The sequence below is a fragment of the Danio rerio genome, chromosome 12 (genome assembly GCF_052040795.2).
Source record: "Danio rerio strain M-AB ecotype USA chromosome 12, GRCz13ab, whole genome shotgun sequence".
NCBI classification, from domain to species: domain Eukaryota; kingdom Metazoa; phylum Chordata; class Actinopteri; order Cypriniformes; family Danionidae; genus Danio; species Danio rerio.
The window spans coordinates 45,512,712-45,539,348 of record NC_141032.1 but is presented as its reverse complement, the minus strand read 5'-3'; the positions used below and the strand labels follow the sequence as shown (position 1 = coordinate 45,539,348).

Sequence of the window (26,637 nt, the reverse complement as noted above, 5' to 3'; positions counted from 1 at the left end):
AGCCCTACTTAAAAGGATAATAATATCGTTTATCGCCATATATTTTGGTGCAATATATCGTACAACAAAAAATAGATATCGTGACAGACCTAGCATCTGATTACCAGAAGCAATAATGTCAAAAGTATATTAAAATGGTATTTTTAGTTCACAAAAAAGAGATACAACTCTCTACTGTGCACTTGTAAGTCTCTCGAACAGATACGAAAAGACCTATCAACTTGAAAAACAATTCATAGGGATTTTTGTTTTCCTTCCGTCTTTCTGACACGGCACATCACCTGTCACCGTGCGCACATTCTGTTTGTTTAGTTGCTTTCTTCCCAACTCCAGGAGGATTTTTTTCTTCTTCCTAACACGCAAAACGTGCCTATAGTTGCTCTGTTTTCAGTGCATTTTTTTTTCTCAGACTTTTCACTTCCCAGAATCCTCTTGTGTCTCTTCTTGCATCCAACTCAATCAATACCTCACACTATGCCTGGGGCGCCATTCTGCAAAATACTACATCCAATTTACACACAGAAATAAGCAACTTTCCAGCGGGTAGTACATAATCACACAAAACAAAAACAGGCAGGACGCTGCGGCCGCGCTTTCTAAAGATGCCGCTGACCTCCATTTACATGGGAAAATCACACCTCAGCCTCTGTGCGCAGCCGCCTGCTCTCGTTTGGATAAAAGCGGCTGTTTTGGGTGTTGAGTCACACCTCCAAATCTTGCTCGGATGTGTTTGTGTCACGGTGGCACAGTCGAATCGCTAGCGTGAACGTCGTCTTTATCCACCGCGTTCTCTGAGGACTTTACCTGAGCCCCTCACTGAGAACAGACCGCGCTCGCTTTATCATCACACACACACACACACACACACATATGCCCATGTGCTTATGTTATGAGCTGGTTGGAAGTATGTAAACAGACAACGGAGATGATTTGAGCAGCAATAAGTTTCCTTTTAGAAAAACTAAATAGTCAATAATTGGTCAAGTCGAATGAAGTCAATTTATTGAGTCAGTCTGTCGGAAACAATTATTAATTCTTTAAAATAACTAAGACTGTATAAACTTGCAACAGACGTGCATTGCAAATCATAGTTAAAATAGAGTACAAATACTATATCATACTGTAAAACCAGCTCAGTATTTAAATACATTTAGTTTGATTTTACAGTAAAACAGTTAAATGTTGAGATTTTGGGATGTGAAAACTAAAAAGCCACTGTTTGTTGCTTTATTTTAGAGTCTATTTGATGCTGTCACAATGTTTTGTTTAGAAATAGTGTAGTTCTAATGAGATTTTTTGTTAAATATTAAAATAAATACTGTTATTGCACAAGTTTTGGGGAACAGACATAATTAAATTGTATTTGTAGTGAAAGAAAATTATAAAGTTGCTTGAACTCTCTGTGACAGCTCCCATTTTTTATCACTTTCAGCTGTTTACTTTACATCATGTGATGTTAAATTAATGTTTATTCTATTATTTATGGGTTTATTTAGTTTTACCATAATTTTTTTATGACACTATGGACATTGTATATAGTTACACAGTGATAAACTGTCCTAATGGCAGATTTTTTATAATTGCAAATAGCACAATTAAATGCTTTTTTTTAGAAATAAAAAGGCATCTTATGTATAGTGAAAACTATTACTTATTTATGCTAGATGGTTTCATTATAATAAAACAAGTTTGTTTATAAATTTGTATTTACTGTACATGTACACACTCAAAAAAATCTGTAAAATTTTGGTAAAAAGAAATGGCAGCTGTAGTTGTCAGTATTTTAGTGCTAAAAATATGGTACAAACCATAAAAGAAATGTCACTTTTTTTTTTTTTTACTGTAAACCACTGTACTTCATTAATTTATACACCAGTGTTTTAAAGTTTTACCTTTTCTAAAAAAAAAAATTAAATACAAGAAACTAATGTCAACAAAATCAAAAAAGTAAAGTGTCTTGTAGTGAATTCTTGGAAAGTCAATTTAAGTTTTTTCATTGTACTGTAGATAATAAGGGAAATTACTCTTAACCCGGTTACAGATCCTTGTATTTTCACATAATTTTTACCGTTGAAATCACAGCCATTTTTTACAGTGTACATTCAGGTTTTAAAGTAATAGTTTTAAAGTATTATATGTTAAAGGATTGCTTTTGACACATTAGTTGTAATTTATTTATTTATTCTTTTTTTCTCTCGTTATTTTTATTAATGATGTATATATGCATACATGTGTATATGTTGTAAATGTAATGTACATATGCAGATGTTTGATTGGTACTTGTGCATATGTGCAGGTATTGATTACCCATGGAGGAATATGATTAAGTTTGTGTACAGTTGTGGATGTACATGTGCATGTAAGTATTCATATTTTCATGTTTATTTATTATTATTTGCTGGCATGGGAGGGATGTGGGGTTTGTTCTTTTAAATGTGAAAAAAATTAAATATTTTCTTTTTTATTATTAATATATTATTTTTTTATTATATATTTTATTATGTTACCTTTATATTGTTTTCTATTTTTAGCTTTTACTAAATATTTTCAACCCCAGATGGATGGATGGATGAATGGATGGATGGATGGATGGATGGATGGATGGATGGATGTATGGATGGATGGATGGATGGATGGAAGGGTTGGTGGTTGAATGGATGGAATAATATAACAATAGAAAGAACAATTGATGGAATGAAAGAAATAACAATAGAACAGTACATTGGATGGATGGATGGATGGATGGATGGATGGATGGATGGATGGATGGATGGATGGATGGATGGATGGATGGATGGATGGATGGATGGATGGATGGATGGATGGATGGATGGATGGATGGATAGATAGATAGATAGATAGATAGATAGATAGACAGACAGACAGACAGACAGACAGACAGACAGACAGACAGACAGACAGACAGACAGACAGATAGATAGATAGATAGATAGATAGATAGATAGATAGATAGATAGATAGATAGATAGATATACTTTATAATGTATTTTTTAGTAAATATCTGGGAACCATAGCTGCTGTTCTTCTACAGTAAATCCAACTTTTTTTTCACAGGGTGTTTATTCACATCCACACTACTCTTTCAAACTCCCTCGTGCAGCGATTGGCCAGATTGTGTGCGACTGTCAAACTGTGAATAACAATAATTTATTTGCGCGCGTATGTGACATAAAGAAGAATGAATGGTCACCCCAAAATACATTATTTATGGACCCCGAGTGTCAGACCAGACTGGTGAACTTGAACCGCCCTGTTTCTTCCCCTCAAATTGGTGAGATTTCATTTAGGACACTGCAAATGCGACGCGTTTCCCCGCCAAACATTCACAAGAAAGACACGCGTTACGCATTTGATTTACATTACAAGCACTTTTCGCAAGAGAATAAGCCATCAAACGTGATATAAGCCAATAAACCTGAATACAATGAAGTTACATAGGCTTGATACTGTACTGTTTCTGAAGGTGAAACAAGTCATCTAATAATTTACATGGAAAAAAACACACTTATAGAACTCTGTATCCGCTCAAATTCAACGTTTTACATTGAAATAACTTTAGACTTTTTTGTTATCAGTTGTAGTTTTATGTAAAATAGTCACTAAATTAATGTGCATTTCAAATTTCATTTAGGAAACTGCAAATGTGATTTATTTTATTTGACACTAATTTAACATATATTTATTTTTTTGCTTGACATATTTTTTTTTATTTAACACTGACAAAATCCAGATTTTTTTTAATGTTGTTTTTGTAAATCAGTTATGTTTTTTTACATTCTATTTTTATTAAATATTAGTTAATATTAATGAACTAATGTTAGTAAGCCAAGAAAACAGAATAAGACAAAAGTTCACCTCAAAATTAAATACATATTTAAATGATTATTAATGATTATTGCAATTTTAATTCATTACTAATTAGTAAGTATATCATTGAAATATATTTGAATATTTATTCATTCATTTTCTTGTCAGCTTAGTCCCTTTATTAATCCGGGGTCACCACAGCGGAATGAACCGCCAACTTATCCAGCAAGTTTTTACGCAGCGGATGCCCTTTCAGCCTCAATCCATCTATATATATATATATATATATATATATATATATATATACTTAACTGTATTTGATAGTAAATATCTGGCAACCAAAAAAAATAAAAATTTTAAATATTTAAATGTATTTTTTTTTACAACAGAATAAGCTATCAAATTATAAGTAGGCCAATAAAACAGAATGCAAGCAGAATAAGAATTCATCTCAAAAATAATATAAACAAAAATAATCATTTACATTTATGTTTTAGTGCGATTGTGTTACCATACCTTGCTTTGTATTCATTTAGATGAAACTCTGATCGACAGATAAATAGACAGATTTGCTAAACTGTATTTGATAGCAAATCTCTGCCAACCTAAACGGTAGTTCAGACACAAATTATACAATTAATGTGCACTTTTGGCAACAGAATAAGCAATCAAAAGCCATTTAAACAAATAAGTAAAAGATTCAAAAACAGAATTGACGCTCATCACCTAAAGTTCATCTCAAAAATCATATTTAACCAAACGAATTAACGAATTAATTGGTTAATAATAATTCGGGTTATTTTGGTGCCATGCCCTGTTTTGTATTCATTTACATGACACACTGAACCAAAGACTAACAGACAGATTTTCTAAACCGATAGTAAATCTCTGGCAACCGAAAGCTGCAGTTCAGACTCACGGTGTGCATTTGATTTACATTACAAGCACTTCTCACAATAGAACAAGCCATCAAATGTGATGCAAGCCAATAAAACAGGACGCAAGCTGAATAGAAGTGCACCTCCAAATAAAGTTAGCACGGGGCTTGACAACACAATGCCTCTACACATGTACCTCCTCTTGTCTCACCTCATGTCTGTGTCTAAATTTTCTTTGCATTGTGTTTACTGTATATGCCAATAGTGTAATATTAAACAAAACCAGTGTGTCCGGTGTCAGAATGATAGATTACGGCAGCCAGGCAAGGTCACCCCAGAGGGCCAAGGAGCCCTGTCTCACTCTTGCAGTTAACACTATATCCGTATTGTATGAGTGTCACCAGCAATCCAATGATTTATTGCTTGGAAGGGTCTGCTCAATTTTTTTTCTCTCTCTCGCTCTGCCTCTCTTTTTCGTGCCTGACCAAATTGCACATTTTTTTCTGGAGAAGGAGGCAAAAATATCCCAGCACATAGATTAGGCTGATCTTCTGCTTTGTTTGGATGGATTTGCCGGCTTGGGAGGAATATTTAGGTGTGCGGATGTGTCTGGCGCGTTGTTAACAGTTTTTCATAGCTGATGTTTGGCAATGAGGAATCATTTATGTGGCAAAAGAGGACGACCGTAGTCCTGAGTGGATTTCATAAGCTGTCAACAACATGCATGAGTAATATTTAAACCACACAGTAAAATAAAATAAACAATGAGTTGTGGTTTGCTTCAAAAACGTAAAACAAAAAAAGTCTAAGGATTTAACAATTATAAAGTTGAAGTCAGAATTATTAGCCCCCCGTTTAATTTTTTACTCCAATTTCTGTTTAACAGAGAGATTTTTTCAACACATTTCTAAACATAATAGTTTAATTAACTCATTTCTAAAAACTGATTTATTTTATCTTTGTCATGATGACAGTAAACTAGGCAGGTTTTAGGGTAATTAGGCAAGTTATTGTGTAATGATGGTTTGTTCTAAAGAACTATCAAGGAAAAAAATAGCTTAAAGAGGCTATTAATTTAGATCCTAAAATGGTTATTAAAAAGTTAAAAACTGCTTTTATTCTAGCTGAAATAAAACAAACATATATATATAAACTAATATATAAACTACAATATTACTAAAATACTGAATCATACTAAGTTAGTTCATTATTATTGTTAATGATTATTATAATAGTTTTCTTCTGTAGAAAGGCTTCAGTATTTGTTTAATTTGAATAGTGTTTATTTTAATTCATTATATGTTTAAATAATATATTTATTTGTGTGAGGAGGAAAAAAAAAAAAAAAATATATATATATATATATATATATATATATATATATATATATATATATATATATATATATATATATATATATATATATATATATATATATAGGCAAGTTAATGTATAACATAAACCATTGTATAACAATGGTTTGTTCTGCAGACAATTGAAAAAAAAAAAAAAAATTAGCTTAAAGGGGCTAATAATATTGACCCTAAAATGGTTTTGGGGGCTAATCATTCTGACTTAAACTGTATATATATATATGTGTGTGTGTGTGTGTGTGTGTGTGTGTGTGTGTGTGTGTGTGTGTGTATATATATATATATATATATATATATATATATATATATATATATATATATATATATATATATATATATATATATATATATATATATATATATATATATATATATATATATATATATATATACACACACATTTGAAGTCAGAATTATTTGCCCCCTTCAAATATTTATTCTTCTTTTTAAAATATTTCCCAAATGATGTTTAACAGAGCAAGGAAACTTTCACAGTGTGTCTGATAATGTTTTTTCTTCTGGAAAAAGTCTGATTTGTTTTATTTTGGCTAGAATAAAAGCAGTTTTTAATTTTTTAAACACCATTTTAAGGACAAAATTATTAGCCCCTTTAAGATAAATGTTTTCTTGATAATCTACAGTACAAACCATCATTATGCAATAACTTGCCTAATTACCCTAACCTGCCTATTAACCTAGTTAAGCCTTTAAATGTCATTTTAAACTGTATGTCTTAAAAATATCTAGTCAAATATTATTTACTGTCATCATGGCAAAGATAAAATAAATCAGTTATTAGAAATGAGTTATTAAACTATTATGTTTAGAGATGTGTTGGAAAAATCTTCTCTTCGTTAAACAGAAATTGGGGAAAAAATAAACGGGGGGTCTAATAATTCAGGGGGGCTAATAATTCTGACTTCAACTGTATATAGAAAACAAACTGGAAATAAAGCCTCTTAAACAATTTAGAAATATATTATTAAATTATAAATGTATAACTCGATAGCTGCTAGCATGATTATAATTTGAAAAAAAATTATTAAAAACAAATGCATAAATTATGACAAATAACAAACCAATATAAACAACACACATAAAAACAGAAAGTGGAACGAACAAGTTAAATAGCCATCATAAAAATGCATAAAATAAACTAACCATTATATCAACATAAATTTCATTTAAAAATAGCATTTGGACTCAGAATTATGAAGTGAATATGTTGAGGTGAAATGTCAAACTCCATTAAAAACTAAACCAATAAATGCACGCACACATATAATTGCATAACCATCATGCTGCAAATGATCATCCAATAAAGAAAGCATTAGCACTGACCTCAGAACAAGCGCCGTGTCACGTTTCTTTGGTCCAGGCCTAGATGAAGCATCGTTGCCTCTAAGGGCTTTCAGCGAAATAATGCTTTGCCACTTATTAAGCTGTAGTCACTCCTCACTCGCAAGCCATTTTTCTACAATCAATAAAAACATGAGGCTCTGATGCAATTAAACCGATGCATTTCTTTCTTCTTGTTTTTATTCTTCATCTTTTCTGAAACAGCAACAAACTCCCTGCCGGACTGAACGCATTCAGAAGTGTTTACAGTGAGTCTAATTAACACAAGCAGAAAACACTCAGATTATGACTTTGCTGTTTGTTCAAACTACAGAACAAGCTGGAACAAAACAGTTCTTGAGGGTTTTTTTGGGGACATCTTAATTGTTTTATGTTCCATCCACTTAAACTTGTAAAAACTAAGAAGTTACCTTAATTCCTTCATGTTGTCCCAAAAGAAATCGATTGTGTGGAACCCAGCATTTTTACAGTGAAGATTAAAAATGTTTAATGAACTCAAAAAAATAAAGTTTTCTATTATTATTATTGTTGTTGATGATGATGATAATAATAATATTAATTATTATTATTATTATTATTATTATTATTAGTAGTAGTAGTAGTAGTAGTAGTAGTAGTCATAGTAGTAGTAGTAGTAGTAGCATTATTAATATTATTTGTCATTAATTATTATTATTATTATTATTATTATTATTATTACTATTATTATATTGATAATAATAATAATAATAATAATAATAATAATAATAATAATAATAATAATACGTTAGATTAAAAAAAAAAAAAAGTTGACTCAACTGAAAATTTTAAGCTAGCCAGCATTTTTGAGTTTACAAAACCAAGTCAAGTGCAGTTCTAGGGTTGCAAGTTGAGTCAACTTAAAACAGCTCTGCAGTAAGTTAACTTACAATTTTTAGTTTTCAACTTATTACTTCTTCTTTTTTTTTTTTTTTTTTTACAGTGATTAGGGCAATGGGTTTACTCAAAACTCTTAAGTATAGCAACTAATCGCTTATACAAGAGTTGAGTTTTTTCTGTTTCAGGCAAAAAATTTACAACAAAAATATTATTATTATTATTAGTAGTATTATTATTATTATTATTATTATTATTATTATTGTTATTAATATAATAAAAATAATAATTATTATTGTTATTGCTGTTTTAGTAGTAGTAGTAGTAGTAGTAGTAGTAGTTGTAGTAGTACAGTAGTGTTATTATTATTATTGTTGTTGTTGCTGTTGTTGTCTCAATAAATAAATAAAAAAATAAATATCACACAAAGCCTATGACTGTTCATTGATCCGTCATAGTCAATTTGATTTGCACTTATTAAAGGTGTTTTGCTTATTTGAAATATTTTTCTGTCTACAATATGCCTTTTCTTTTTTTTTAAATATGTTTGTCAGATATTATTTACCAAATAATGCAGCCTTCAACACAATAATGATACTCTTAGCTATCTTCTTCTTAGCTATCTTCTTTTGCTGTCTATCTGTTTTTGCCTTGACTGTAACTGACAGACTCATTTATACTTTACTTTCTGTCAGTAAATCTTTAAAAAATTCAGCCCCAAAGTAGATATTTACACTTTTTCTTTTCAAATATTGCTGTAAAATTGCACTAAAATGGGTGGCACGGTTGGCTCAGTGGCTAGCACTGTCGCCTCACAGCAAGAGTCTCTTGTGATTAGCTAATCGAAACGTTTCAAATTGCAAATGTGAAGCAATTTTGATTAATCAAACAGCCCTAGCTATAGGTGAATTAAATAAACTAAATTTGCTGTAGTGTATGAGTGCATGTGTGAATGAGTGTGTATGGGTGTTTCCCAATACTTTGGGAAAACAGCTGGAAGGGCATCCGCTGCGTAAAACATATGCTGGAATAGTTTATTCCGCTGTGGTGACCTTTAAAATAGAGACTAAGCCGAAGAAATATTCATGAAAAAACCCAAAGCAGCCATTTACACTTTTTCTTTGAATGAGTGCACTACAAAAGTTAGCATTTTAATGAAAAAAAAAAGACAAATGCTTGAAATAAAACAAATCTGAACAACATTTTTACAAGTAGTGGCTGCAGTGCAAGCAGGATAATGGATTACTATGTAATAACGCAGGAGCAAGTAATAATAATGCCTTATTCTTCAACTATTCAAAGGTGTAGTGGTTTTCCTTGCATATATCAGCATCCAATGGTTCTCCTGTGATAAATAGATCATAACCACGACTTATGAAATAAACTGCGTATGCATAATCAGCATTCATCTGGATCCTGAGGTAAACATCATGTACAAGTTAGGCTTTGTCTTGTTTGTCTTAAAAACAAAATTTCCTCACTGTCTTAAAGCACCATGTGAAGTGTTCAATCGCACGAACCGCCGTCTAATTTCCACAGACTTTCAGGAGAAAAGACGTTTGAAGTGTGCGAATATCCTTAGTTAATCTGTTAAACAGATAAAGACGGGCGGCTTTTTTCTCCCTCTCAAAATCTCATTATAGGGCTCATCTTCACCTTGCCTACATCTCATTTCAGAGGAGTTTTTCAACACAACAATGTCAGAGAGGAAAGGAAACCGCCGCCGTGTGTTCGATTTTAATCTGGATCTTCTGGGACTCGGAGCGAGATTTCTATGTTCTTCTGCAATTTACATGTTAAATTCTGTAAGCCCTAGGTAGTTCAGGCGTTTGTGCGGGAACAGTGGGCGGTGTAATTTTCAAACGTTCAATGAATAATTTCATCTCAATTAGAAAATCAGGGCAACACAAATCTGCCCTTTAGCCCAAAACTACTGTTTCCACTTTCTGTTTGCGTCAAACGCCGTCTGACGCCAACATGTGCAATACAGGAAGTGCATTCACAGTTAATTAAATGGTGGCAATGCACGAGAAAAACAAAAGTTATTTGATCAGATGCAATGCATGAAGCGCATGTTTCATGTTGCTTTTAAAAATTGGAACATATTAATTAATAAATGTTTTTAGGGGGGCATTATTATTTATGCATGTTGTTTAATATCCATATGAAAAGTTGTTGTTTTTAAACCAAACACAAACAAATATAGATAACCCACCCCCATTTACAGTTGAAAGCAGAAGTTTACATCCACTGTATAAAAAGGCACATAACCATTCAAAAAAAAGTCAGATGTTAAAGTGACTAAACTTTTTCTCTTTTAGGTAAGGTACGTCTGTTATGCTTAATTGCAGAATAATGAGAGAGAGATTTTTTTTGAGAATTTTTTATAACTTTTCTTAAAAGTCAAGTTTACGTACAATAAGCTTATTATGCCTCTGAAAAAGCTCAGATGATGGTGTCAAGGTTTTGGACATTTCTGATTGGCTACTTGACAACATTTGAGTTATTTGGAGACACAAATGTAGAATAATATTTAAGGAAAACCTCAAACACACTGCTTCCTTGTGACAACATGGGGAAATCAACAAGCCAGAATCAACAACAAAGCCAGATTACAATTTGCTAAATGACACTGGGAAAAAGAATCATTTTTGGAGACATGTCCTGTGGTCTGATAGAACTACGATTGAACTGTTTTGCCATAATGACCAGTGTTTCATTTGGAGGACAAAGGGGAACACTTTCAAGACTAAGAACACCATTTCAACTGTGAAGTATGGGGGCGGCAGCATCATGTTGTGGGGCTGTTTTGCTGCAGGAGAGACTGGTCCACTTCACAGCATAGATGGCATCATGAAGAAAGAACATTATGTAGAAATACTGAAGCAACATCTCAAGACATCAGCCAGGAAATAAACCTTGGCCACAAATAAGTTTTCCAAACAGACCATGACCCTAAGCATACTGCCAAATTAGTTAAAATGTAGATTAAGGACAACCGAGTGAAGGTTTTGGAGTGGCCATCACAAAACCCTGATCTCAATCCTATAGAAAATTTGTGGGCAGAGTTGAAAAAGCTTGTGTGAGCAAAACAGCCTACAAATCTGACTCAGTTACACCAATTCTGTCAGGAGGAATGGGCCAAAATTCCTTCAAACTATTGTGAGAGGCTTGTGAAAGGATACCCAAAACATTTGACCAAAAGTATACAGTTTAAAAGCAAAGGCTAAAAAAATACCAATAAAATGTATGTCAACTTTTGACTGTCTAGAAATTATATAAAAAAAAAAAAATCATTATGCTGCCATGTAGCAAATGTAAATCATTTAGGTAATCCTAACGGACCTAAAATAGTAAACATTTAGTATGATTTAACATCAAACTTTTTTTTTTTTTTTAATGGTTATGTTCCCTTTTTTTGAGTGTATGTAAACTTCTGGTTTCAACTGTAGTTTTCTTCTCTATGCCCCTTTTATGGGGTGTACAGTTTTGCATCGGGTTGTTTATTCTGTGTGGTAGTGTTGTTTAGGGTTAGAGTGTGTCATATCTGTTATGTGATTGTGTACAGGGCCTGATTAAAATACATGTAAGTCAGTCAAGATTACATTTTTTTGTACACTGGTTTCCACTTTAATGAAAATATATTAAACAAACTTGATTAATGAAACCATTTTGAAGAAAAGGGCATGTTTTACTATAGCTTTTAGTGCAAGGGGGTTGCCATCTAGGCCTATCGTTGCTTCTGATGTCATGGGACTGGTTCCCCAACAAATACAATGGAAGTAATGGACTAAACACGGAGACTCGTTCATTCATTTATTTTATTTTCAGCTTAGTCCCTTTATTAATCGCCACAGTGGAATGAACCTCCAACTTATCCAGCATATGTTCTACACAGCGGTTGCCCTTCCAGCAGCAACCCATCTCTAAGAAACAAACACGGAGACTGCAAAGCCTAATTTAAACCAATGCGTGAAGTTGTGGACGTGCATCGCAGAGCTAGTGCAAATACAAGCATCAAACTTGTCTAATATATAAAAATTTTTTTATACGTTTTCTATTTTGCTTTTGTTAATACCTTTCGTTTGATGCGCTTTGGTTCACTCTCTCACGCTGGTACAGCACTGCCTGATGAGGAAATTTACATTCAAAGTAATGCAACGATTAAAGCACATGACTTCACACTTTACTAAGTTACATCTCTGTGGATTATGTGACGATATATTCCCTTATTAAGTTGATCAACTTGATCTCTTAACATGTTTGAAGGACATAAAAACCTGGCATGTGAAAAACCACGCTGATCTTAGTTTGGTTTGAACAAAGAAATAGGTGAGCGGCTTTAGTAGTGAAAACTGAAAGTAATACAGAGAGTGGACCAAAGCGCATCAAACAATCGATAAATAAAATGGAAAGAAAATAGAATGTTTTAATGTATTAGACACACATCTGATGCTTGTATCTGCACCAGCTCCGAACCCACAACTTCACTTATTGGGTTAAATTAGGCTTTCCGGTCTCCGTGTTCAGTCCTTTACTTCCACTGTATCTGTTCAGCTGAGGGAACAGAACCAACCCCATGACATCAGACACAGCGACATTCCATGATGGTAGTGTCCTTGCGCTAAAAGCTATAGTAAAACATGCTCTTTTCTTTAAAATGGTTACATTAATTGAGTTATATATATATATATATATATATATATATATATATATATATATATATATATATATATATATATATATATATATATATATATATATTGTTATATATATATATATATATATATATTTTTTTTTCTCATTAAAAAGGAATCCAGTGTACAAAGTGCTTCACTTCCACTTTACCATAAGGGCTAGTGGGGCTGAAGAAGGGGGCCCTTGATTGGCTGAAGATTTAATTTGCGCCATGGTGCCGGGAAACACGTCTTTGCATTTTGCTTTTGCATGTCGGTGAAATGAAGTATTCCTTTCGGTTCGTTGCTGTTCAGAAACAGTGAGGCTGATTCTAAACTGGGGCTCGAAGTGGCTGTGGCCAAATCAAAATATTGAATAGCCTTGTTTTAGTCCTCCATAGGGGTGATCAGATGTCCCAATATTATATGGACGTAGTGGTATTTCGGCACTACGACTAGAACCGTATAGTCAAAGGTAGGCTAACAAAGCTTGTTGTAGAACAAAAAATAAAATACCAACAGTATTCATTATTGATTAACTTGTTCATGTAGTTTTAGAAGCTGGGGCAGGCAGGCTCATCCTGAATGGACTCATAACTGAGGCGCAGTGTCAGCCGTGCACTGGCACAATCCTTCCCAAATAATATAATCGAGACAGTCTGCGAACAAATCAAACAGTCTACACAAACAGTTGTCAAAAAGTCCATTGTGTTCTTAGGGCCCAATGTGTTCTTAATCCAGCCCTGGTTGTGTATATTGTGTTATATTAAAAATCAATAAAAAAGTATTTAAACAATTGAATTTAAACCCTACATAAATGTTTAGCGATGCAAAGACATGAATAGACATCCTGCAGCACTTTTCATGTGAATGAGACGATGCAAATGATGTGATTCGTATGAATGAAGCAGCACAAATTGTTGCGTTTGACGCAATTAACACACGTATAGCTTGAGTTGGAAAATCTGAACTTTACCAGACATTTGCACCTTGTCAACCAATCAGGAAATTGCTCTAGTAGGGGTGTGATTATGTTGTTGGTGTCCCGAGGAAAAATCCTCCAGCAGACACAGGAGAACAGCTAATCAAACTGGGCTCGACTCAGTCTGAAACAAAACTGAAAGCTTTCATCATCCAGGTTAAGTTTCTGAAGCAGTTGATGAGCTCACAGAGCTGGGTGCACCTCTGAAAGGATCTAGTGGACTCAGACACGGCGCCGAACAAATCTACAAAGTTTTTCACTCTTCCTAAATCAGGTAAAGCACAGCTCATCCCTCAATAAAAACCATGCTAGCCATTTAGCAACAACCTAGAGTCACTAGGCGGACAGAAGCCCTGCCCAAGATGCGAATCTGCATCTATTGTGAAGTAAATTTGACGCACGAATGAAGTGAATTTGACGCGCCTACGTGTGTATAGCGCGATTTACTCATGCATGCTGCATGTGAAGACCCCATTAGTCTGTTGCAAATAAAAGATTTAAACCCCGCCCCCTACTTAATATTCCATTTTTATTGAAAATACATTATCATGCTGAAATAAAAGTCTGTAATGAGTCTTCCGTTTCAAACAGACTTTGAACCATTTTCACTCATAATCTCCTGTTTTTTTTTTTAAATATATGGTGCATTTGGTGTTGTTTTGACTTTATTTGATTAAAATCAACAATAATAGCCTAAAAAACACAAATTGTCCTCTATTATTTTTAGTGAACTGCTACTTTAAAATGTAAAATGTGTTTTGAAAAGTGAAAAGGCGATCTGCAGCACCTATATAATCCTCATATACTGTATGTTTTTTTACAGTAACTGAAGATGAGTGGTTAAGAAGGCTGTTTTAATCTCTCGCTCATCTTGATTAATAATTCAACAGGTTCTCTCTCTACTGGACTCATTAAGGCCAAACGCTGCGAGTATCTAAACAGAGCAGATGGCTGGAAATTCAATAAGTGAGCGTGAATCTTGACTTCACATCGGGTGGATTTATTAAAAAAGAGAGGAGTTTTTAAACTCACAAAACCTATGAAAGCGCTGGTCTTCCTGCGGATGATCTGAAGAGCTTCTCATAGCCTCGGTTTTCGAGGGGGAAGTTTAATTATTGATCAGCTTATTGACTGATCGTTGTTATGAGATGTTTGTTTCTATTTGGAGAGCTTTTAGAGGTTTCACCTTGCATTTATAAACTAAATCTAAAAGCAACTAATATTAGTTTTGCTACTTAAAATAAATGAATGATCCAATTCATTGTTTATTTCCACACAATGAATTGCTTTCCTCTGGTAGGAGATATAAAATCCCTTAGCATAGGTTGAACCGATATAAGAAATCCTTTGTACCAGTTTCAGTGGGTTATTTAACAAGAGTGTATTTTAATTAGCATTATAATTATACTGTATTTTGTATTTTTTTTTATTGTTTGTTTTTAAGGACTGTCTGCAGCAATATGGTGATGCCCATAACAAATTTCCTGTCAAGGGCAATAAAGTTTTACTACTACTACTACTAAATTGTTAACGGAACTATAATATATTAAAACTATATATATAAATAATTTCTTAGTTTAATTTAGTTTAAAGTTGTCCAACAACTAAAACTCAAATAAAAAATAAAACTACAATAACACAATGGTAAAAGTATACATAAAAAAGGCTAGAAAAAATTTATATAATCCTAAAATGAAGGTATATTTTACTCAAATATTTAAAATCTTAAAGTACTTATTTAAATGGTTTAAATATAAAAACATGATTTTAAACAACCAATTACAACAACAACAAAAAAAATTACAAGGTGTCCTTTTTAAAGTTAAATAAAACACAAATTATTAAGGTCTTCACCAATACAATCTAACTTAAATAATGTATTAATTTAAGTCTTCTAAATGCATCACAACTAAAATTATGTATAATTTTAGGCCTTATAAATACTTCACAAATCTGTTGTTTTTTTTAAATCTCCTAAATATATACAAAATCAGATAATGCATTATTTTAAGTCTTACAATAACATGGCAACTCCAATAAAGTATGATTTTAGGTCTTAAAAATACATGCCACCTCAAAAAAAAAAGGATAATTTTGGGTCAACTAAATCCATCACAACTCAAATAACGCACAATTTCAGGTCTTATAAATAAATCACAACTTAATGCATCTTTTTAAAAATCTTCTAAATATTTCAAAAATCAAATAACAAAATTGTATGTCTTCTAAATGCTTCACAACTCAAATAATGTATCATATTAATATATAAAACAATGCATCTTTCAAAAAAAATCTTAGAAATATATATAAAAAAACAATAATGCATCATGTTAAGCCTTCTAAATGCATCATCACGAAACTAATGTACCATTTAAAGTCTTCTAAATACACTACAACTCAAATAATGCATTATTTAAGGCCTAAAAAGCATCACAACTCAATGCATCTTTTAAAAAAATCTTAGAAATATTTAAAAAATAAACAATAATGCATCATGTTAAGCCTTCTAAATGCATCATAACTCAACTAATGTACCATTTAAAGTCTTTTAAATGCATCACAACTCAAATGATGCATCATTTTGAATCTTATAAATATTTCACAAAGCAATGTATCCTTGTTAAACTTTCTAAATATATCAGAAATCCAATAATAGTCTTCTAGATCCTTCACAACTCATACGGCACATCATGTAAAGTCTTCTAAATACACTACAACTCAAATAATGCATTATTTAAGGCCTAAAAAGCATCACAACTCAATGTATCTTTAAAAAAAATCTTCTAAACACATCTGAAATCAATTAACGCATCATTTTAGGTCTTATAAATACATCACAAATCAATGTATCCTTTTAAAAATTGTAGAAATATATAAAAAAATCCAATAATGCATTAGTTTAAGTCTTCTAAATACAATACAACTCAAATGACAGATCTTTTTAAAGCCTTTAAAGACCTTGATTCTGAAGAGGTCAAAGCAGATGAAGACGTTTGCCAAAGACAAGAGCCTGAGCGAAAAAAAAAAACACCTCGACTCTACTCTAGGTTCTGTTTGAGCAAATCACAAGCGGCGATATGCATTTTTCATGCTCACGTGGATGTCATCCAGACCTAGTGTATACGCTTCACGCTCAAAGTCTGAAACATGATGTTATCATTCGCTCACACAAAAAAAAAAGGACAGTCAGAAGACCAAACCAAAGTCTCGGCTCAATGCCACCACGAGCGGCAGGTCCCAGAGGACAGAGATGGAGAGCAGCATTAAACCTTATCAAGTTTCCTCATGTAAATATTTCAGAGACCTCGCCTTTTATTCCACTCGGATGCTCGCACCAGTGGAAAAGTGAAATGCTAAATTTTAATATCGATCAATTTTTAATGGTTGATAAATTATAGGCTGCCGGAGTGGCGGGGGTAAAGTAATTGTTAATAGATCAGTGGTATTTGCAGGAGAGGATGGGGATAAAGCATCCGCGCGCTGTAAAGATGACACGCTTAAATAATGCAGGCGAGTCTGAGCCGTCAAATAATTGACCTAAAATATGTCGCCGCGCTGAATCTGCTGAAGCGTGAGAGTGGATCTCTTCACGTTCGCTGTGCTTGCTCACTGTCCTATTAACTTTAATGCTCTTTTTTTTTCTTCTTCTTCTTCCTCCTGATGTTTAAGATGTCTCAAACACGGGCTAAAGCTCACTTAATACATTCTCAAATTGACTCGATCTGTGTATTACCAAATAATTCTGTCTGCGTTCAACTTCCATTAGAGGCCGACACAGACGTGCTGAATTCTGAATGAACCGCAGACGGGTGACGCTGAGGCTTTCCCTGAGGTCCTGGTTTTATCTAAAGTGCTACAAAATGGATTGAGGAGACTTTTCATGGGCGCCAAGCAATGATAATAAATCATTTGTTAGAAAAAGGGGGTTAGTTCACTGAAAAATTATATTTCTGTCATTATTTACTCGGTATAGATTTGTTTGAGCTGCTGTTGAACACAAAAGAAGATATTTTGAAGAATGATGGAAGCTGGTGGCCATTGACTTTACTAGAATTGTTTTCTTTTTTTGCTTACTATGGAAGTCATTGGTTACAGGTTTCCAGTAGGCTTCAAAATATCTTCTTTTGTGTTCAACAGATGACAGAAACTCAGAATGTTGTATTGTTTTGTGTTGATCTTTCACTTTAATACATCAGATGTGAAGATAAGAGACTTTTCATGGGCGCCCATCAATTATAATAAATAATTTGTTGGGTAAAGCAGGGGGTAGTTCACTAAATCATTATATTTCTGTCATTATTTTATTTATTTATTTTTTTTGGATTTGTTTGTGCTTTTGTTGAACACAAAAGAAGATATTTTGAGGAATGCTGGAAACTGGTGGCAGTTGATTGTCTTACTATGAAAGTCAATGGTTACAGTGGTCCAGCATTCTTCAAAATATCTTCTTTTGTGTTCAACAGATGAAAGAAACTCAGAATGTTGTATTGTTTTGTGTTGATCTTTCACTTTAATACATCAGATGTGAAGGTAAGAGACTTTTCATGGGCGCCCAGCAATTAAAATAAATAATTTGTTGGGTAAAGCGGGGGGTAGTTCACTAAATAATTATATTTCTGTCATTATTTTTTTCTGCATTTGTTTGTGCTTTTGTTGAACACAAAAGGAGATATTTTGAGGAATGCTGGAAACTGGTGGCCGTTGATTGTCTTACTATGGAAGTCAATGGTTACAGGGTTCCAGCATTCTTCAAAATATCTTCTTTTGTGTTCAAGAGATGAAAGAAACTCAGAATGTTGTATTGTTTTGTGTTGATCTTTCACTTTAATACATCAGATGTGAAGGTAAGAGACTTTTCATGGGCGCCCAGCAATTAAAATAAATAATTTGTTGGGTAAAGCAGGGGGTAGTTCACTAAATAATTATATTTCTGTCATTATTTTTTTCTGCATTTGTTTGTGCTTTTGTTGAACACAAAAGAAGATATTTTGAGGAATGCTGGAAACTGGTGGCCGTTGATTGTCTTACTATGGAAGTCAATGGTTACAGGGTTCCAGCATTCTTCTGAATATCTTCCTTTGTGTTCAACAGATGAAAAAAAAACTTAAAACAGCTTTGGAACTACCTGAGGGTAACTAAATTAGTTTTGTGGTGAATTATCACCATTGGATGTGAAGAAAAGAGACTTTTCGTGGACGTTCAGCGATGACAACAAGTCATTTGTCAGGTGAAGGGGGTTATTTTACTGAAAAAAAAAATATTTCTGTCATTATTCACATGTTACAGATTTGCTTACCCTTCTTTTGAACACAAAAGAAGATATTTTGAAGAATGTTGGAAACTGGTGGCCATTGATTTTCTTACTATGGAAGTCAATGGTTACAGGTTTCCTGCATTCTTCAGAATATCTTCTTTTGTTTTAAACATATGAAAGAAACTCAAAAAGGTTTGAGACAACTTGATGGTGTAGTAAATAATAATGTTGTATTGTTTTGTGGTGATCTTTCATTTTAATACATCAGATTCAGATGTGAAGGTAAGACTTGTCATGGGTGCTCAGCAATGATAATAAATAATTTGTTAAAGGGGGGGGGGTAGTTCACTAAAAAAATATTTTTCTGTCATTATTTACCCTGTTCTGGATTTGTTTGTGCTTTTGTTAAACACAAAACAAGATATTTTGAAGAATGTTGGAAGCTGGTTGCCGTTGATTGTCCTACTGTGGAAGTCAATGGTTACAGGGTTCCAGCACTCTTCAAAATATCTTCTTTTGTGTTCAACAGATGAAAAAAAAAAAAACCTCAAATTGGTTTGGAACCACTTGAGGGTGAGTAAATTAGTCTCTGTATTCAGTTTTGTGGTGAATTATCACCACTGGATAAGAACATAAGAGACTTTATGTGGACATCCAGAGATGACAACAAATCATTCGTTAGGTAAAGGGGGTTATTTCACTGAAAAAGTATATATTTCTGTTGTTATTTACTTGTTACAGATTTGCTTATCCTTCTTTTGAACACAAAAGAAGATATTTAGAAGAATGTTGGAAACTGGTGGCTGTTGATTGTCTTACTATGGAAGTCAATGGTTACAGGTTTCGAGCATTCTCCAGAATATCTTCTTTTTCCCAGAGATGGTTTACAACTGGAAGGGCATCCGCTGCGTAAAAATATGCTGGATAAGTTGACGATTCATTCCGCTGTGGCGGCCCCAAGATTAATAAAGGGACTAAGCAAAAAAGAAAATGAATGAATGAATGAATGAATGGAAACTGGTGGCCACTGTCTTCCATAGAATATTTTTTCGTACTATGAAAGTCAATGGTTACAGTTTTTCACCATTCTTCAAAGTATCTTCTTTTGTGTTCATCAGATGAAATAAACTCAAACAGGTTTGGAATTACTTGAGGGTGAGTAAATGTGAATTTGTGTCATTTTATTTTGAGGTTAATTAATTAATAAGATACTGCATGTGACACTGATGGTGAAAACTTCAATAGTTATTTAAGTTGATCTCAAGATCAGAACATGCCAGAATAACCTGGCAAACTCTTTTATAGCCCCCTGGCAAACACATTTGGTAAATGGATTTTTTTAATTTAAAAACCAAGGAAACCTTTATTTAATAATTAAAAAAAAATACAGCAAAACTGTTTATTGTTATTACTGTTTAAAATAACATTATTTTATGAATATATTTTGAATTGTCAAACATTCCAGTGATCCAATGTATTATTTTCAGCATCATTACTCCAGTCTTGAGTGTTACGTGGTCATTCAGAAATTATTTTAATAATATGCATTTTAATAATATGTCTGAGCATCAATTACAATGACATTTTTTTAAATATATAAATGTAACGACCATTATTTTAACAATAGTAAATATTTGCATAAAACAATATACTGAATAATTTTATTAAACTTAATTATTATATTGTAAATTAAATTAAATTAAATTAAATTAAATTAAATTTTTGTGATAAAAGAATAGACTTTAGATTTTTATTTTTATTTTAGGACTACACTTTGATCTTTTAATATGTCATCAAAATATTCTTTGGTGTAAAATGCATATATAATTATTTTCTAATCACATTTTATTGTTAGTATAAAAACTAGAATTACACTTACACTGTAGTGAATGGCTTCAATAAATCACGACAACCTTTTTAAACCTGTATAAATATAAAACAATGACAATGACATAACAGGACTGCTAGCACACTGAATTCTAATTGGTCATCTTTCCTTGATTCATGTGCATTCAGTATTCATCTGTTTAATAATTTTTAGCCACCTCAAATCTTTTAAAATGTCCTTTATAATTTATTCTGGCACATACCCAAATAAACCAAAACTAAAGCTTCAACAAAAACCTCAAACTTCAATCTAGCTGCTAATGCAAACTGAAGCTAAAGCTGCTCAGCATTGATGTTTACACATGAAATGCACATTTATGGCAACACAATGTGGAGCGCCGGAGTAGAATAGGAATGAAACGCCGAGTTCAGCTGCTGGCAGGGGTCTCTGTTAAGGGGTGCTGGGCTGGTTTAATGGTAGCTGTGTCCCCATGACCTCTGTGTCCACATTCATAAATTTTTCAGTGCATGAAATAGTCAGGCCACCCTGCTTAATGATGTCTGTTTTAGTGAGCACGGCAAGCCTCTCTCTTTCCCTCGCCTGTTTTTCTTTTTCTGTCCTCCACACATAGTGCAGTCGTCTTTTTGTGCAGAGTGATGAAACCGCTGCAATTATTTCTTTGAAACAAGTGAAATAAAAAGGGAAAATTAAGGTGCAACACTGTATAAAAAGTGTTATGGGTTTACGTTGGGAAGCATATCGAACTAACAATGACTTCCAATGCATTGTTAATCTTGAGTTATTGTTAATCTCAAGATCTATTATTATTTATACTGTTGAAGTCAGATTTATTAAACCCCCTGAATTATTAGCCCCCCTGTTTATTTTTTTCCCAATTTCTGTTTAACGGAGAAGACTTTTTCAACACATTTCTAAACATAATAGATTTTAAAACTCATTTTTTATCACTGAATTATTTTATCGTTGACATGACAACAGTAAATAAAATTTTACTAGATGTTTTCAAGACACTTCTATACAGCATAAAGTGACATTTAAAGGCTTAACTAGGTTAATTAGGTTAACTATGCAGGTTAGGGTAATTAGGCAAGTTATTGTATGACGATGGTTTGTTCTTTAATTAATCGAGAAAAAATATAACTTAATGGGGCTAATAATTTTGACCTTAAAATGTTTTTAAAAAAATTAAAAACTGCTTTTATTTTAGCCGAAATGAAGCAAAAAAAGACTTTCTTCAGAAGAAAAAATATTATCAGACATACTGTGAAAATTTCCTTTTATAATATTAGCAGACACACTGCAGACATACTGTGAAAATAACTGAGAAAAATTTGTTTATTTACTTGTGGATTTCTGATATTCTGCTGTTAATGTTAATGTATTTCACTGCATTCATCATTTATAGTTATGTGTTGGGAGTTTATGTTTTGTTCTGCAAACTAGTCTAAACATGTTGTGACTACATTTGAAAGACATGTTAGTAGATCTCCATATAATAGAGTATAAAGTTTAAATAAGGCAAGCATTACTGTACATCAGGGGTGTCCAAACTCGGTCCTGGAGGGCCGGTGTCCTGCAGATCTTAGCTCCAACTTGCCTCAACACACCTGCATGGATGTTTCTAGTAAGCCTAGTAAGAGCTTGATTACCTAGCCCAGGTGTGTCTGATTGGGGTTGGAACTAAACTATGCAGGACATCGGCCCTCCAGGATTGACTTTGGACACCCCTGCTGTACAGGGTGGGCCATTTATATGGAAACACCTTAATAAAACGGGAAAGGTTGGTGATATTAACGTCCTGTTTGTGGCACATTAGTATATGTGAGGGGGCTAGTAAATAAAGCACATCATTGTTTTTCTCCCGAAATTCCTAATAAGTTTTATTAAGAAGGTATATATATATATATATATATATATATATATATATATATATATATATATATATATATATATATATATACACACCCACACACACACACACACACACACACACACACACACACACACACACACACACATATATATATATATATATATATATATATATATATATATATATATATATATATATATATATATATATATATAACCATCAACTATTCCAGCATGTTTTTTACATAGCGGATGCCTTTCCAGTCACAACCCAGTTCTGGGAAGCACCCATACACACTCATTCAAATACAAACTACACTATGGCCAATTTAGTTTATTTAGGTCCTCTATAGCGCATGTCTTTGGATAATGGAGAAACCGGAGCACCTAGAGGAAACCCACGCCAACACAGGTAGAACATGCAAACTCCACACAGAAATGCCAACTGAACCAGCAACCTTCTTGCTATGAGGTGACAGTGCTGCCACTGAGCCACCATGGAGCCCGCATTACTGTATATAGTATAAACAGCTAGTCTGTTATATGGCACAAAGTAGCGGGGATTGGTTGACAAAACTACTATTTTACTAATAAGTTTATCCATGTTTATGTTCAGTCTGCAGATCACCCTCTAAAACCGTTGCAGAATATGCAAAAATTCCTGCAGGTTCCATATGAACCCGCTCATTAGTGACAGAACGAGATGTAAATAGAGAGAGAGAGAGAGAGAGAGAGAGAGAGAGAGAGAGAGAGAGAGAGAGAGAGAGAGAGAGAGAGAGAGAGAGAGAGAGAGGGAATGATGAATAATCGGAGTCAGTCATATTTGTGTGTAATGAATTACAGAACTCACACCCTAACCTGCCTAACATTTTACAGAGGTTGCGCTTCTCTCCACTGCAACCAATTATATCATCATCCTGGCATTTACCTGGACGCGATGATTCACGGCCTCGTCCCTTCTCCGGCATAATTCAGCGGACGGCCCAAAAATAAAATATTCATTATTGGCTAACTTCTGTCCAGTAATTAAGACTTCTCTCGCTGTTGTCCTTTAAATCCTGAGCAGCTGTCTCTATTAAGCACAGGGGAGTATGGGATAGCTGATTATTCTGCCATCACCAATGCCTGGCCTCGATTCATTTGGACCCGAGCTCTATTTTAAGACCTCCTGTTTGTCACCACAAATGCCATGTAATTTGTTACATGAAGAAATATGATGAATTCATTTTTTTGTTTTGCATGTTAATATTCTGCTTGTGTGTGACAGAAAAAATGAGTTGGAGGTTACTTAGAGGCCACTTTATTCACATTATGCAAAGGATATTGTAAAATAACTGAATTATATTACAGCACAAAATAGTAAAGGATAAAAGAATAGTAAAAACTGTAATCATAAGTGTTCATATGGGGAAAAAAAGAGCAGGGTGTATGATAAATTACACTACATGCCTTTCAGATAATCGATTTTTAATCTTTAGATGCGCCAAACTACAACTTATATTTATATTGACACACATATTGACACACATGTAAACAAACACACACACTCATACATCTGGATCGGTCACTGTGTATAACATTGGACTGCTAGTAACCTCATACTACCTCCCTGTATATGATTAAGGCCCTACATATGCACTACATACTGTTTTGCATCAGCTCTGGTTTGCACTTCTTGTAATGTGCAAATGTATTGGTTACAATTTTTATTTTTACTTCTATTTTTAGATTATATTATATGCGTTATTTTATTTGTTAAAATTTCTTTTTAAAATGATACTTTTTGTATTAATATTATATGTTTGGCTCCTAGTGTCTGAGAGTAATGCAATTTCGATCCTCTGTTTGTCCTGTACATGTGGTTGAATTGACAATAAAGCTGACTTTGATGTTTAGTTTGGAAAACGTTTAGTTGCAATCTACATATTTAGTTTTCATATTATTTCACTGTAGTACTATAGAATTTACACACACAATTATATATTTACCTACTTCTATTTATTTAGTCAATTGTTTAAAGGTTTGAGGGTGAAAAACATTAATATTGTGTATTATCATTGTACATTAAATTATGTATTATTTGTTATAATACACTGTACAATGTAATTTGATAATTAACCATCACATGACCAACCTTCAAAAGATGTTTCAGAAATCATTCTAATTTGATGTACAATAAATATTGCTTATTATTATTATTATTATTATTATTATTATTATTATTATTATTATATGTATTTTTAAGACTATTATTATGGCCACCTAATATAAAGGTGGGACCCATTTTTTTAGATACAGTTGAAGTCAGAATTATTAGCCCCCCTAAATTATTAGCCCCCTGTTTATTTTTTCCCCTATATCTGTTTAATGGAGAGCAGATTTTTGAACACATTTCTAAACATATTAGTTTTAATAACTCATCTTTAATAACGGATTTATTTTATCTTTTCCATGATGACAGCAAATAATATTTGACTAGATTTTTTTCAGGACACTTCTATACAGCTTAAAGTGACATTTAAAGGCTAATTAGGTAGTTTAAGTAGGCTAATTAGGTTAACTGGGCCGGTTAATGTAGTTAAAAAGTTATTGGATAATGATGGTTTGTTCTGTAGAGTCGAAAAAAAAATAGCTTAAAGGGGCTAAAAATTTTGTCCCTAAAATGGTGTTTAAAAAATTAAAAACTGCTTTTAATCTAGCCGAAATAAAACAAATAAGACTTTCTCCAGAAGAAAAAATATTATCAGACATACTGTGAAAGTTTCCTTGCTCTGTTAAACATCATTTAGGAAAAATTTTAAAAAGAAAAAATTCAAAGGGGGGCTAATAATTCTGACTTCAACTGGATGATAATTTCAGTATGCAGATACTCTAACACCATCTTAACCATTTACACCTTTAGCTTATAACAATAAAAAGTAAAGTTTTAATTAGATGTCCATCCCACAAACCATAAACATCTAAGAATCCACATCAGTCTTATTCAATCCACTAAAGCATGTGGGACCAGCATAACTGGAGAAGAAAATCATCTGGCGAGGAGAAGAAGAAAAAAAAGCAGACACAGGAAAGTTGGAGGGCAGAGAGGCGTTCACTGCTCGCATCCAGCAGGTCCTGAGACGTAACAAAGAGGTTTTGCGAGATCCCGTGAAGGAAATAATAGGTCTAGCTGGAGACAGCAGTGCGCCTGTAACGACTTCACACTCCAGTCTGTTCAAGACCAGAATGACAAATAACTCTCTAATAAATGCTGACCCACATAACATCATTTGGTGACAGGAGAGGCTGCTTTCTGCAGGAGCGGCCGACACCTCGTCTTCTTTCTGGGTCACGCGGTCCACACATACATGTACAAACGCACATACACACTCGCGTGCACACAAGCAGAGCAAGGTTAGCTCTCGGGCATCAATAACGCATGTAATTTCTACCATGACGGGATGAAAACGCAAATTTGTACCACCCACAACAAAACAGTCACATGGTTAGAAGAAGTTGAGTGTTTTACTGTAGTAAATATAATGTAAAAATGCATTTCCTACCTACAGTAAATCAGACATTTCTACTTTTCTACTGTTTCGACTACTACAGGCGCTTATTTCAGCCATTAATTAACTATGTATGTACAGATTTGAAAAAGCAAAAACAAAAGACAACTCTTAATCGTCAGTTACTGTCAAATGTTGTGTTTGCGTAAAACTTATTTTTGTT

General features: G+C 33.1%; 1 protein-coding gene and 1 non-coding gene across 8 annotated transcripts in view; both read right to left on the bottom strand.

Moving 5' to 3' along the window:
* Positions 1-26,637, bottom strand: part of LOC141376869 (uncharacterized) — a 601,238-nt gene that overhangs the window by 362,099 nt on the left and 212,502 nt on the right. The gene's annotated exons all lie outside the window — the stretch shown is intronic.
* LOC147834573 (uncharacterized) overlaps positions 1-26,637 on the bottom strand; it is a 205,417-nt gene that overhangs the window by 115,365 nt on the left and 63,415 nt on the right. For 6 of the 7 annotated variants that reach the window (XR_015504672.1, XR_015504669.1, XR_015504671.1 and 3 more), the window contains one exon: positions 7,421-7,553. The exons of the other annotated variant lie outside the window; for it this stretch is intronic. This is a non-coding gene — a transcript (uncharacterized LOC147834573). The remainder of the gene's footprint in view (positions 1-7,420; positions 7,554-26,637) is intronic. 7 annotated transcript variants of the gene reach the window in all.